General features: G+C 34.6%; 1 protein-coding gene and 1 pseudogene across 1 annotated transcript in view; one reads left to right on the top strand and one right to left on the bottom strand.

The window, feature by feature from the left end:
• The window catches only part of LOC149567602 (amino-terminal glutamine amidohydrolase), a 109,097-nt gene that overhangs the window by 84,304 nt on the left and 12,531 nt on the right, over positions 1-12,262 (bottom strand). The gene's annotated exons all lie outside the window — the stretch shown is intronic.
• On the top strand, positions 364-11,771 carry LOC149567603 (protein CANDIDATE G PROTEIN-COUPLED RECEPTOR 7-like; annotated as a pseudogene).

Below are 12,262 nucleotides of genomic sequence, written 5' to 3'. Positions count from 1 at the left end.
AGATCAAACTTGGGAACGATTTTGATTCTATTGGTTCGATTGGTAAGACGACAAAGATAAGGGTTAAAGGAAAAGATGGAACTTCATCTTCAACGATCGAGCCTCCTACTCAATGTTTACCAAAGCTCACAATCAAAGGAGGAAAGACCACTAGTAGGATACTCGAGGTAAAAGAAATTGGATCTCAAGCAATCCAGATTGATTCCAGTGATGATGATGTGAATAGAGCAAAGGAACTCACAGTCTCAGTTCCACATTCCACAAGGTTCACATGGCTGCAACTCTCCTGGACTTAGCACTTGTATTAGATGAATCCTAGACTTGGCACTTGTATTAGATGAATCCCATGATTCCCCTTTAAGCATGGCAGTGGATGTATTCTCCACCAAAGATCCACATCTTGAAGATGTTGTAATGGTGACTCTAGCATTGCCCATGTCCTCAACTGCACCTGCACTAGAAACAGAAGGTGATCAGTATAACTACGCGAATGTATTTGATGTATATTCTATGTCGATCTCCTCTACTTCAACTCAATCCATGGCATTGATTGAATTAACCTCAACTTAGTTCGAGTAATTCATGACTAAGGTTACACATAGTAGTCTTACACCTATGGCCATTCAAACTGAGACACCTCCTATAGTCACGACTATTATGCAAGATAATCCAATACGAACCATGGTGACTAGTACTGTATTTGGCACTTCTTTCAGCCTTCCCCCATGGCTGAGCACCATCACGCAAAAGAGGAAGAAGGAAAAAATCGCACTAGAGGAGTTTGACAAGCAAGTTGTCAGACCAAAGGCTTCCAAGAAAAAGAAAGCTAACACAGTTTCTCGAGTTGTAGTTGATGACAATAACATGAAGTATGTCGAAGTTGCTAAACCTCTTGTTGACAAACTAGTGGAAGAAATGTAGGTTGTTGTTTACAAGTTTTCAAGAATCAAGCTTGGGAGGCAATCTCATTTGAGTTGTCAACAAAATGCTCAAGATGCACTTAACTTGTTAGCCTAGAAAAATGACAAGTTATGGGAAAAGAAAAACAAACTTAAGGAAGAAAATGCACATTTTCTGGAAACCATTGAAAAGATGAAATCTTCTTCAAGTGTTGTATCAGTTTCTTCCAAGTGCACAGAGAGAATAAAGAGAAAAACACAAATTATAAATGAATGGGCCTTCAGCATTGAATCATAGGGAGTTCAAGTCATTCAAGATGTTTACAAGATGTTAAGGAAAGGAAGTTGCTGCTAAATTGAGTTATATTCAAGAATCACTTGATCATCAACTACAGCTGCTAGATGGAGACATTGGTGCTTGGAACAACGTGATGAAGATTGATTTGGATGTCTTATGCGAGTATAAAGTCATATAATCTATTGAAATGTAACATGATTACATGCACTTGATACCTAATAAAGAACAAGTCCTACAACAACTCGTTAAAGATGCAAAGGCAACAATGGTCAAGATAAATAACAAAGAAGACATGACCAGCAAATGTTACAAAAAGTTATCATGTGGAGTTTCGCTGAAAAAAATGAACTCAAGAAAGAAGAAGACATCTTTACAGGGTTCACTCAAGCAATTTGCTTATAGCTAAAAGTGGCTGATTTCAATATCAGTGTGATGAATACATTGGCAAGCTAGAAGTGTTCACTAGATGTTCTACAGAGCAAAAAGGAGGTTTATGGCAAAGAGATTTCGGAAGTAGTAATTAGATTCCGAAAAATCACAATGGTTGCAGAATAAACCAAGGAACCAAATGTTGAAGTTGTGCGTGAGTCACTGTAAAAGTTTCGAAAACTAGTTGAGACTATGTGAACATTTCAAAATTTTCATATGCTTTAGAGTAGAACGACAAAGGTTACATATAAAGAGCGACTATGTTGTAAGTACAGGATAACATGTCCATGGACAATCAACTTGTTTAGTCAAGTTGTAATCACATTAGGCATGCAACTTTGAATAAACCAAATTAGTTTGTTAGAAGTTTGTTAAAGAATAAGTCAAGGTGGTTAAAGATTTTCCCCTTTCCCTCCACCTTTCTCTCTCCTATTTTTCTATATGAAGGAGAGAGCTCATTGTAAATCTTTTTCTTTAACAAGAAGGCTAGGCTTGTAACTTGAAAACTTTGTGTTTCCTGATACAAATTTCAGAATTGAATAAAGAAGCAAGTTTTCCCAAACTTCGCATTGTGAGGCTTGAAGTTGATCATTGTTTACTTATGTTGCATTGATCAATTTAACTTTGTTCTATTTTATAATCATCTTTGTGAAGCATTCAAGCATCTGATTTTGTTCTTAAGGACTTTAAGCTTTAGGAAACAAGATTACTTTAGTTTTGTTGGTTCTCAAAACCGCAGATTGGAAATCCAAGAGCTTTGTCAGTTCTCCAATAGGATTACCCAATCAGTTCTGGCCAACGAATGAGAATAATCTCAATTCCCTTGCACTTTAGGCTTCGCTACACTTAGGCGGGTAAACCTTCACCTTAACCCCTAATTGCTTGGTTCAAGGCTTTTCTATAGCGAATTTAAACTTTTTGAATTATTCTAATTGGCAATATCTTAGAACTTGATCAAAATAAAATTAAACGAATGCTTTGATATGATTGAATGTTTATATGATAATTGAGTTGATGCTTGTAAGGAGGAGATCTAGGAAAGAATTGTTAACTTCAACTATGAATTCAATAATTGTTTCAATGACTTGAAAGACTGGGGCCTTGTTTTTTCAAGCAATAGAGTCAACCACAATGAAGATTATTACGTACAACTTTATGATTCAGCTGAAAGAGAAATTTGCGACAAAATTTAAAGATTATATTATGTAAAAAGACATGAGTCATACATCATGCGAAGAGGCATGCATATGGATATATGAAGTGTTGAATTTTTGGAAATATGAAGGGTCTTATTTTTGCGATTCAAAGAGACCTTCGTGTGAAAGATGAAGAGTCTTATGCAACCTATTCATGTAATTGCTTGGTATATTGTAAATGAATCAAGTGAAAGTTTTGTACTCAATCAATTTTATTATCAATAAAAGAGATACTTTGTTGGTGTGGCTGGGTTTTTCCCTTCAAGTGGAAGGGCTTTCCCAAGATAAATGTATTGAGTCTTTTGTGTATTGTTTATGCTCTTTTACTGCTGTTTATTTCTATTTCTGGGCTAAAAATTTAGCATGGTATCAGAGCCAAGTTAGATAACAACAATGAGGAAAGTCTACTTTTTTTTTCTTCTTGGTTCTGTCTGGAGTTTGCATCTATGACATGGTGAAGCATAGGGTTATGGCCTACCGAATCAATGTCTTTATGATTTCCCTGGTCTGCCTCAAAGCCCTAAATTTGATCTGTGAGGTAGAAGACAAGTCTTATTTCAAGAGAACCAGGTCTGCTCGTGGATGGGATGTGTTGTTTTCAGCTTCCTCGAGGGAATAATACTGTTTAATCTTTTCCTATCATTGCCACTGTTGTGATTGATGAGTCTGGGTTGTATACCAAGGACTAACTTGCCTAGAAACAGATGCTTTTGCTTGAGGAGGTGATCTGTTGCTGTGCTGTTCTCTTTCCTTTGAAGATCTATTAAGAATTTGCATAAGACTGTTCTCTCAAATGGTATGGCTGTGATCAATCTGATGAAATTGATGCTTTTCAGGTAGAATTATATAGTGGTAGTGGGTTATATCTATTTTACGTGGACTGTGGTGTATGCCCTGACTACCATTACAGCAAACCAGTATGCTTGGACTAAGTAGATTGGCTGTAGAATTGGCAGCACTTGGGTTCTATGTGTTTTCCAGTTACAAGTTCCAGCCGATAGGTGTTACATCCCAATTTTTTACCTAGCTTGAAATATAGCCGTTGAAGTTCGTATTAGGCAAATTGGCAATTTAATTTGATATAATCCAGTGAAATGGTGAGATAGTTGGTCGTTATGATTTCAAGTGAAGATGACATGTTAGTTGATTGTTAAATGCAAATTCATGGAATTAAGATGAAAGGTTAACTATTATGATTATTTATGATTATATAATTTATAATTTAATTACAGAGAAATTCTTTGCAGGGAGCATGTCGAAGGGGTAGAAACATTGTCAGAAAAGAATTAGGCAGGGCATCACCATCACTGGACAGACGGGTAAAGGACCAAACAATTTGAAATAGAATACATTTGCGGGACTTGCATGAGTTATTTAATAATTTAATTAAAATAATTGAGTTTAAATATAAAACGTATCTTAAAGGATTTTAATTTATCTTTCGTTATATTGTTTTTTAATAATTATTTATTACGTACATTTAAATATAAAATCATTTAGCACCATTATGATTTAATAATCAATTAAGTGATGTACATATTAGATTTTAATGATTATAATAACCTTTAAAACCTTTCATCTTCTTTCTTTCTTTCTTTCTTTTCCCTCCTTTCTTTCTTTTTTTTTTCTCTTAAGTCAATTTGAGGGTATTTGAATTGAATCTTGTAACCAATGGTAGCCAAAAGGTCTGGCCCCATTCAATATTATGGATTCCTTATGGTCTTTCGGCATTCTTTTTTCTTGTACTTCATCGGCTTCCTTTCTCTTGGCTTCCTAAATTCATTATTAGCTGTTGCAGAGGCTGAACTCGACTCTGATTATAATTCCGCCTTGAATCAAATCGATACTGTATTCCACAATCACTGAGCCAAGATAGACAGGTTAATACAAGAGCGGCTCTTCTCAAGATTTGGATTTAGAGAGAGAGTCGTGTAAGATAATCTAACTTTTGAAAACGTTTTATGCTTTCCTTGGTTTTATGACTGCATTCTTGAGCTGGCAGATTATTATGAGGAAGTAGAACCCGATTAGTATATAAGATTACTGCACTTTAATACCAGAATGTCGTTTTTCATTATGAATGCGAATTGAAGTATGTATGCCTCCAGAGTTAATCATTGAAGCTTGTCTTGTTTTTAGTCTGCCGGTTGCTCTTCTTTAAATGACGTCGCTATAATATGTGTTAAAAATCAGACATCTTTCTTTACTGTCTGAATGTGTAATTATCTGATTTCTCTTCTTAAGAATGGTATCTTTTCTTTCTCAAATACAAATCAAATACATCTTGTTATAAGTTTATACATATAGCTGGTGTTTATACCATTGACACATCTTTCTTACTGTTTAACATAAGTTTATACCTATAGCTGGTGTTGCAATTCATTGTTTCCCTTTGTTATAGCATGAGAAGCTACGTCCTTGACTTAGCAATAAGGCTGTTGCATCTCTCTTAATCTGTCCTTTTTCTATTGAATAACATAGCACTGATAAATAAAGTCTAAAGACATCCTCGTACTAAATTAAGCATATAATCTTGCCGTCCTCTTTACACGTGAAATGATAAATTTCTCTTGATTCATTATGGTTCCAGTCAGGATTGGTTTCTATTCCAGTATAAAACAAATATAACACTGATTTACATATATATATAAATATAAGTGAACATCAAGGAATTCACCAGGCGAAATGCCCAAATATGGTGAAGAAGGTGTGGAGTATCACATTGAATATAATCTAATAGCACCAAGGAGTCACCGGCTTGATGGCCTGAAATAGGTAAGGAGGTGCCGAGAATCTACAATAAACAAGAATTAAATAAATAATAAAATAAATAACGCATTAGCTCATGCATGATCCACTCATGAAGAGTGTTGTCAAGAACGTTGTCAATTTTGAGGTATTTGAAGAACATAATCATAGAATGTGAAATGATGGTTGTATGAGCCGTCTGCTCTGAGAATTCTGAATACCTAGGACTCATCAAGCTGTGTAGCCAAGTAGATGGTTGATGAGGTGTGAGAAAGGAATCACCAATAATATGAATCAGTACCAAATTGACAGAACAATGATTATATGAATTAATTAATAACTCATGCATATTCCTGTTATTGTGATCTCCTGTTGCCAAGCCGTATGGTGAGTTAAATACCAGGAAGACCAGTAGATGGCAAGATGATCCCTGCCTATTCCGGGTAGGGAGGGCCTTTCTTGTTAGAGATTGTGTGGGGATAAAGTTGTGGTCCGAGGTTGGGAGGTTAAGCCCCTAACAATGTTTCACCTTCCCTCAAGATGACGGACATGTGTCAGACAGAGATAGCTATGCATTCAATTGTTTTTCAGAACAGGTATCATCATTTTTAATTAAGAGGAGGTAAGATTGAATTGAGTTAATTTATTGTTACCGTTATAGAATCGTGGATTGTTTTTCATATCAAATATAAATATATCTCTAACCTTGAGTTACTTTCACAGTTAAGCAATCGGAAGGAAAGGAATCTGAAGCCCTAAGTGATTCCGTCATCACGGAAGCTCTAAATTGAATCCGTGGTCGCAAAAGCCCTAAATTGAATCCATGGTCGCAGAAGCCCTAAATTGAATCCGTGGTCACGGAAGCCCTAAAATGAATCTGTGGTTGTGGAAGCCCTAAGTGATATAGCGGTATCAGAAGCCCTAAATGAACCGATGGTAAATGATGCCCTAATTGATACAATGGTATGTAATGCCCTAATTTAAAATATAGTGGTATTTAGTTGTAATTATTATTTGATTTTTGAGATAGCGGCTTTAGATGTTAGACATGTAAAATTGTTATAGTGTATTTGTGGACTAACCAAAGTGGATGCAGAAGCATCCCTAGTTGATTTCAATCTCAGTTTTTCTGAGGTATGTAGTTTTCAATTTCTGTAATAATTTCATTTGATGGTACTTCAAGTTTTAAGTTAAGAAATTTTGTTTGACTATTTTTAACAGTAAATTTTATTCACATGAACCTAAAATGATATAAATGTCTTCCTATGAAACGAAGTAATAACTATATTCTTTGAGTATGTTGAATGATATATTAGACCTGGGAAAACGGGATGTTACATATGGTATCAAAGTACTGGGTTCAACGCTGAAACCTTGGGTCCAGCACTATTTTTGAGAAACTAAAAATGCAATGTTGAAAAAGGATTTAATTTGCATATCTGGATATTGCAATCAAAACTGGAAAATCACACTGGAAAATAATTCAGAATAGCCAGGAAGGCTGAAATGATATAAAGTGGACAAACGTATAAACTATGACATCATAAAGACGAAACCTAATTAAAAAGATAAAAAGGATTGGCAAGTTGAGTGGTGGAGATCGGGTTTGACGACCCAAATTTTGAAATCCTTGGCCAGGGTGAAATTAGGCTGATTTGCCAATTGTCCAGATGCTTCAGTTATTTTGTTGAAGAATTGTTGGGACTTTAACTGAACAAGTGATCTTTGTTGATTGTCCAGACGCTTCATTTATTTTGTTGAATAACTGTTGGGATTTCCACCCACCTGAATACTCAGATGGCAGGACTAGAATGATATATATGCCTTATCCTTGGTGGGAGGGCCATTTTTTGCCGAGAATGAAAAGATTAAAATGGGTCTGGATGCCGAGGCTTGCGCAATCCAAACACAGTTTATATAATTTTGATAAAATGTTATCTAAATCCATCATGATCAAGTTTGTCAACCCAAATCAATGACAGAAATAAATTGTTACCTATTTGAACTTGAACCAAATGGAAACAAAACTATGAACCATGATCCTCTCTAATGTTGATTAAACGACAAAATCATTATGTGCTCCAGTAAGGAGTAAACACACTTGCATAATTGGAACTATCAATGTTTGTTTACAGATGTAAACTTTTGATGAGATGGGCATGGACGCCTGAATCATAGAAATGGGAAAGATGAATTTCCAAGTATTTACAAATGAATGATGAGAATCTTATGAATTGTTTAGATGCCTACGATCTTGATTAGATTTATGATGATCTTGCAAAGTATATCATGTTTTTACCCTTTGACACATTGTTATACATGTATAATACTCATACGATGTTGACTTTACTTATTGAGTTGTTGTATATTGTTTTGGAGATATCATATCATGAAATGATTATTCTAATGAAATATTGGACTTAAAGGCCAAGGTTGCAATGGAAAAACATGGATTCACTAACCTAGTACAGGTAATCTGTAAGTTTGCAAGGAAGATCTATCCATTAATGAGGGCCATATGCCAGATGGTACGTATGAGTGATTTAAATTATGATCAAGTTATGATTTAGAACTTGCTGGTTGAAGAATTTCAATTTTTGAATACTTATCTTACTTTCAATAATTGAACCCTGAAAATTCTCTTAAATGAAGATATCAATATGAAAATGGAACTAATGATATGGTGAGTGCCTGCATGAGTATGACAGGAACATGAAATAGAATTAACTCAAAAGATGCTAAGAAAATCACAAGGTAAAGAGAGCTCAGGTGAGTACGTGTTTAATTTTATGTTACCATGCAAGTATCTTTCTGGAAACTTTAAAGTAAAAATGGATTTTGAGTTTCGATTAAGATTTCCATTCTAACCTAATTGAGAAAAGAAATGATATCACAATGTTATATCTTGTATTTGGAATTTTTTTTAGTGTCTAATTTGCAGAGATCATCGAGGATGATGAACCACAAGGTGAATGGTACATTACATTCCAATTTTAAATACTCCTTTATAATGTTTGTTGCAATTTCACGTTCATCGAGGACGATGAACCACAAGGGAAATGGTATGTTACATCCCAATTTTTGACCTAGCTTGAAATATAGCCGTTGAGGTTCATATTAGGTCAGTTGGCAATTTAATTTGATATAATCTGACGAAATGGTAAGATAGTTGGTCATTATGATTTCAAGTGATGATGACATGTTAGTTGATTGTTAATCGTGATTATTTATGATTATATAATTTATAATTTAATTACAGAGAAATTCCTTGCAAGGAGCATGTCGAAGGGGTGGAAACATTGTCAGAAAAGAATTAGGCAGGGCATCACCATCACTGGACAAACGGGTAAAGGGCCCAACGATTTGAAATAGAATACATTTGCGGTACTTGCATGAGTTATTTAATAATTTAATTAAAATAATTGAATTAAAATATAAAACATATATTAAAGGATTTTAATTTATCTTAAAGGATTTTAATTTATCTTTCGTTATATTTTTTTTAATAATTATTTATTACGTACATTTAAATATAAAATCATTTAGCACCATTATAATTTAATAATCAATTAAGTGATGTACGTATTAGATTTTAATGATTATAATAACCTTTAAAACCTTTCATCTTCTTTCTTTCTTTCTTTCTTTTCCCTATTTTCTTTCTTTATTTTTTTCTCTTAAGTTGATTAGAGGGTATTTGAATTGAATCTTATAACCAATGGTAGCCGAAAGGTTTGGCCCCATTCTATACTATGGATTCCTTATGGTCTTTCGGCATTTTTTTTTCCTGTACTTCATCGGCTTCCTTTCTCTTGGCTTCTCGAATTCATTATTAGCTGTTGCAGAGGCTGAACTCGGCTCTGATTATAATTCCGCCTTGAATCAAATCGATACTGTATTCCACAATCACTGAGCCAAGATAGACGGGTTGATACCAGAGCAGCTCTTCTCATGATTTGGATTTAGAGAGAGAGTCGTGTAAGATGATCTAACTTTTGAAAACATTTTATGCTTTCCTTGGTTTTATGACTACATTCTTGAGCCGGCAGATTATTATGAGGAAGTAGAACCCGATTAGTATATAAGATTACTGCACTTTAATACCAGAATGTCATTTTTCATTATGAATACGAATTGAAGTATGTATGCCTCCAAACTTAATCATTGAAGCTTGTCTTGTTTTTAGTCTGTCGATTGCTCTTCTTTAAATAACATCGCTATAATATGTGTTAAAAAAAAGACATCTTTCTTTATTGTCTGAATGTGTAATTATCTGATTTCTCTTCTTAAGAATGATATCTTTTCTTTCTCAAATACAAATCAAATACATCTTGTTATAAGTTTATACATATAGCTGGTGTTTATACCGTTGACACATCTTTCTTACTGCTTAACATAAGTTTATACCTATAGCTGGTGTTGCAATTCATTGTTTCCCTTTGTAATAGCATGAGAAGCTACGTCCTTGACTTAGCAATAAGGCTGTTGCATCTCTCTTAATCTATCCTTTTTCTATTGAATAACATAGCACTGATAAATAAAGTCTGAAGACATCCTTGTACTGAATTAAGCATATAATCTTGCTGTCCTCTTTACATGTGAAATGATAAATTTCTCTTAATTCATTATGGTTCCAGTCGGGATTGGTTTCTATTCCAGTATAAAACAAATATAACACTGATTTACATATATATATAGATATAAGTGAACATCAAAGAATTCAACAGGCGAAATGCCCAAATATGGTGAAGAAGGTGTGGAGTATCACATTGAATATAATCTGATAGCACTAGGGAATCACCAGCTTGATGGCCTGAAATAGGTGAGGAGTTGCCAAGAATCTACAATAAACAAGAATTAAATAAATAATAAGATAAATAACGCATTAGCTCATGCATGATCCACTCATGAAGAGTGTTGTCAAGAACGTTGTCAATTTTGAGATCTTTAAAAAACATAATCATAGAATGTGAAATGATGGTTGTATGAGCCGTCTGCTTTGAGAATTCCGAATACCTGGGACTCATTCAGCTGTGTAGCCAAGTAGATGGGTGATGAGGTGTAGGAAAGGAATCACCAATAATATGAATCAATACTAAATTGACAAGAACAACGATTATATGAATTAATTAATAACTCATGCATATTCCTGTTATTGTGATCTCCTGCTACCAAGTCGTATGGTGAGTTAAATACCAGGAAGACCAGTAGATGGCAGGATGACCCTTGCCTATTCTAGGTAGGGAGGGCCTTTCTTGTTAGATATTGTGTGGGGATAAAGTTGTGGTCCGTGGTTGGGAGGTTAAGCCCCTAACAATGTTTCACCTTCCCTCAAGATGACGGACATGCGTCAAACAGAGACAGCTTTGCATTCAATTGTTTTTCCGAATAGGTATTATCATTTTTAATTAAGAGGAGGTAAGATTGAATTGAGTTAATTTATTGTTACCATTATAGACTCGTGGATTGTTTTTCATATCAACTATAAATATATTTCTAACCTTGAGTTATTGTCACAATTAAGCAATCGGAAGGAAAGGAATCTGAAGCCCTAAGTGATTCCGTCGTCATGGAAGCTCTAAATTGAATTCGTGGTCGCAGAAGCCATAAATTGAATCTGTGGTCACAGAAGCCCTAAAATGAATCCGTGGTCGTGGAAGCCCTAAGTGATATAGCGGTATCAGAAGCCCTAAATGAACCGATGGTAAATGATGCCCTAATTGATACAGTGGTATGTGATGCCCTAATTTAAAATATAGTGGTATTTAGTTGTAATTATTATTTGATTTTTTAAATAGCGGTTTCAGATGTTAGTCATGTAAAATTGTTATAGTGTATTTGTGGACTAACCCGGGTGGATGCAGAAGCATCCCTAGTTGATTTCAATCTCAGTTTTTCTGAGGTATGTAGTTTTCAATTTTTGTAATAATTTCAAATGATGGTACTTCAAGTTTTTAAGTTAAGAAATTTTGTTTGACTGTTTTCAACGGTAAATTTTATTCACATGAACCTGAAATGATATACCTGTCTTCCTATGAAATGAAGTAATAACTGTATTCTTTGAGTATGTTGAATGATAAATTAGACCCGGGAAAACGGGATGTTACAATAGGTCTCAATCCTTATTTTGTCATAGATAAAATCACAGAGGAGGCTGCCAAACAGGCACTTAATATGGATGTTTTATTATCACCTGTGTGATCAACTAGAGTTTCTTGTTTGTATCTGTTGGGTATCCTAGAGACACTGCCATGTACATGGAGAGTTATTTTGTGACTATTTGAGTCAGTTTAGACAGTGAGTTATCACTGCCTAGCAACTAGCGAGTTTTCCACTTGCATCGTGTATTTTGTTCTTCTTGGCATGTAATTTTTGGTGATCCATCTTTGGAGGAGTTAAAATATGGTACCATGTTTTATTCTTGTGCCACCATGTCTATTCAATGGAGCATCTTAATTTATTAATAATGGGTTGGCACATATGTGTATCTGCAGTTAATTCTTGCCACAGTTATTACTTGTGCCACAACAGTTGTGTAACCATCGACTGTTCATATTCATGCTGCATGAAGTGCATAAAGAAAGGAAGTTTTCACTGTCTCTTTGTGGTCCTATAATTTGTGCTTATTCCTTAGTGGAGGATGAGTTTTTGGTTCTATTTGAAGAAGCCACTTTTGGTTATTGTTGATTGTT

Source organism: Cupressus sempervirens, chromosome 3 (assembly GCF_028749045.1).
Source record: "Cupressus sempervirens isolate cs-2001-9-10 chromosome 3, ASM2874904v1, whole genome shotgun sequence".
NCBI classification, from domain to species: Eukaryota; Viridiplantae; Streptophyta; class Pinopsida; order Cupressales; family Cupressaceae; genus Cupressus; species Cupressus sempervirens.
Note: the sequence above shows the minus strand (reverse complement) of the source record. Positions and strands in the feature narration are given on the sequence as shown.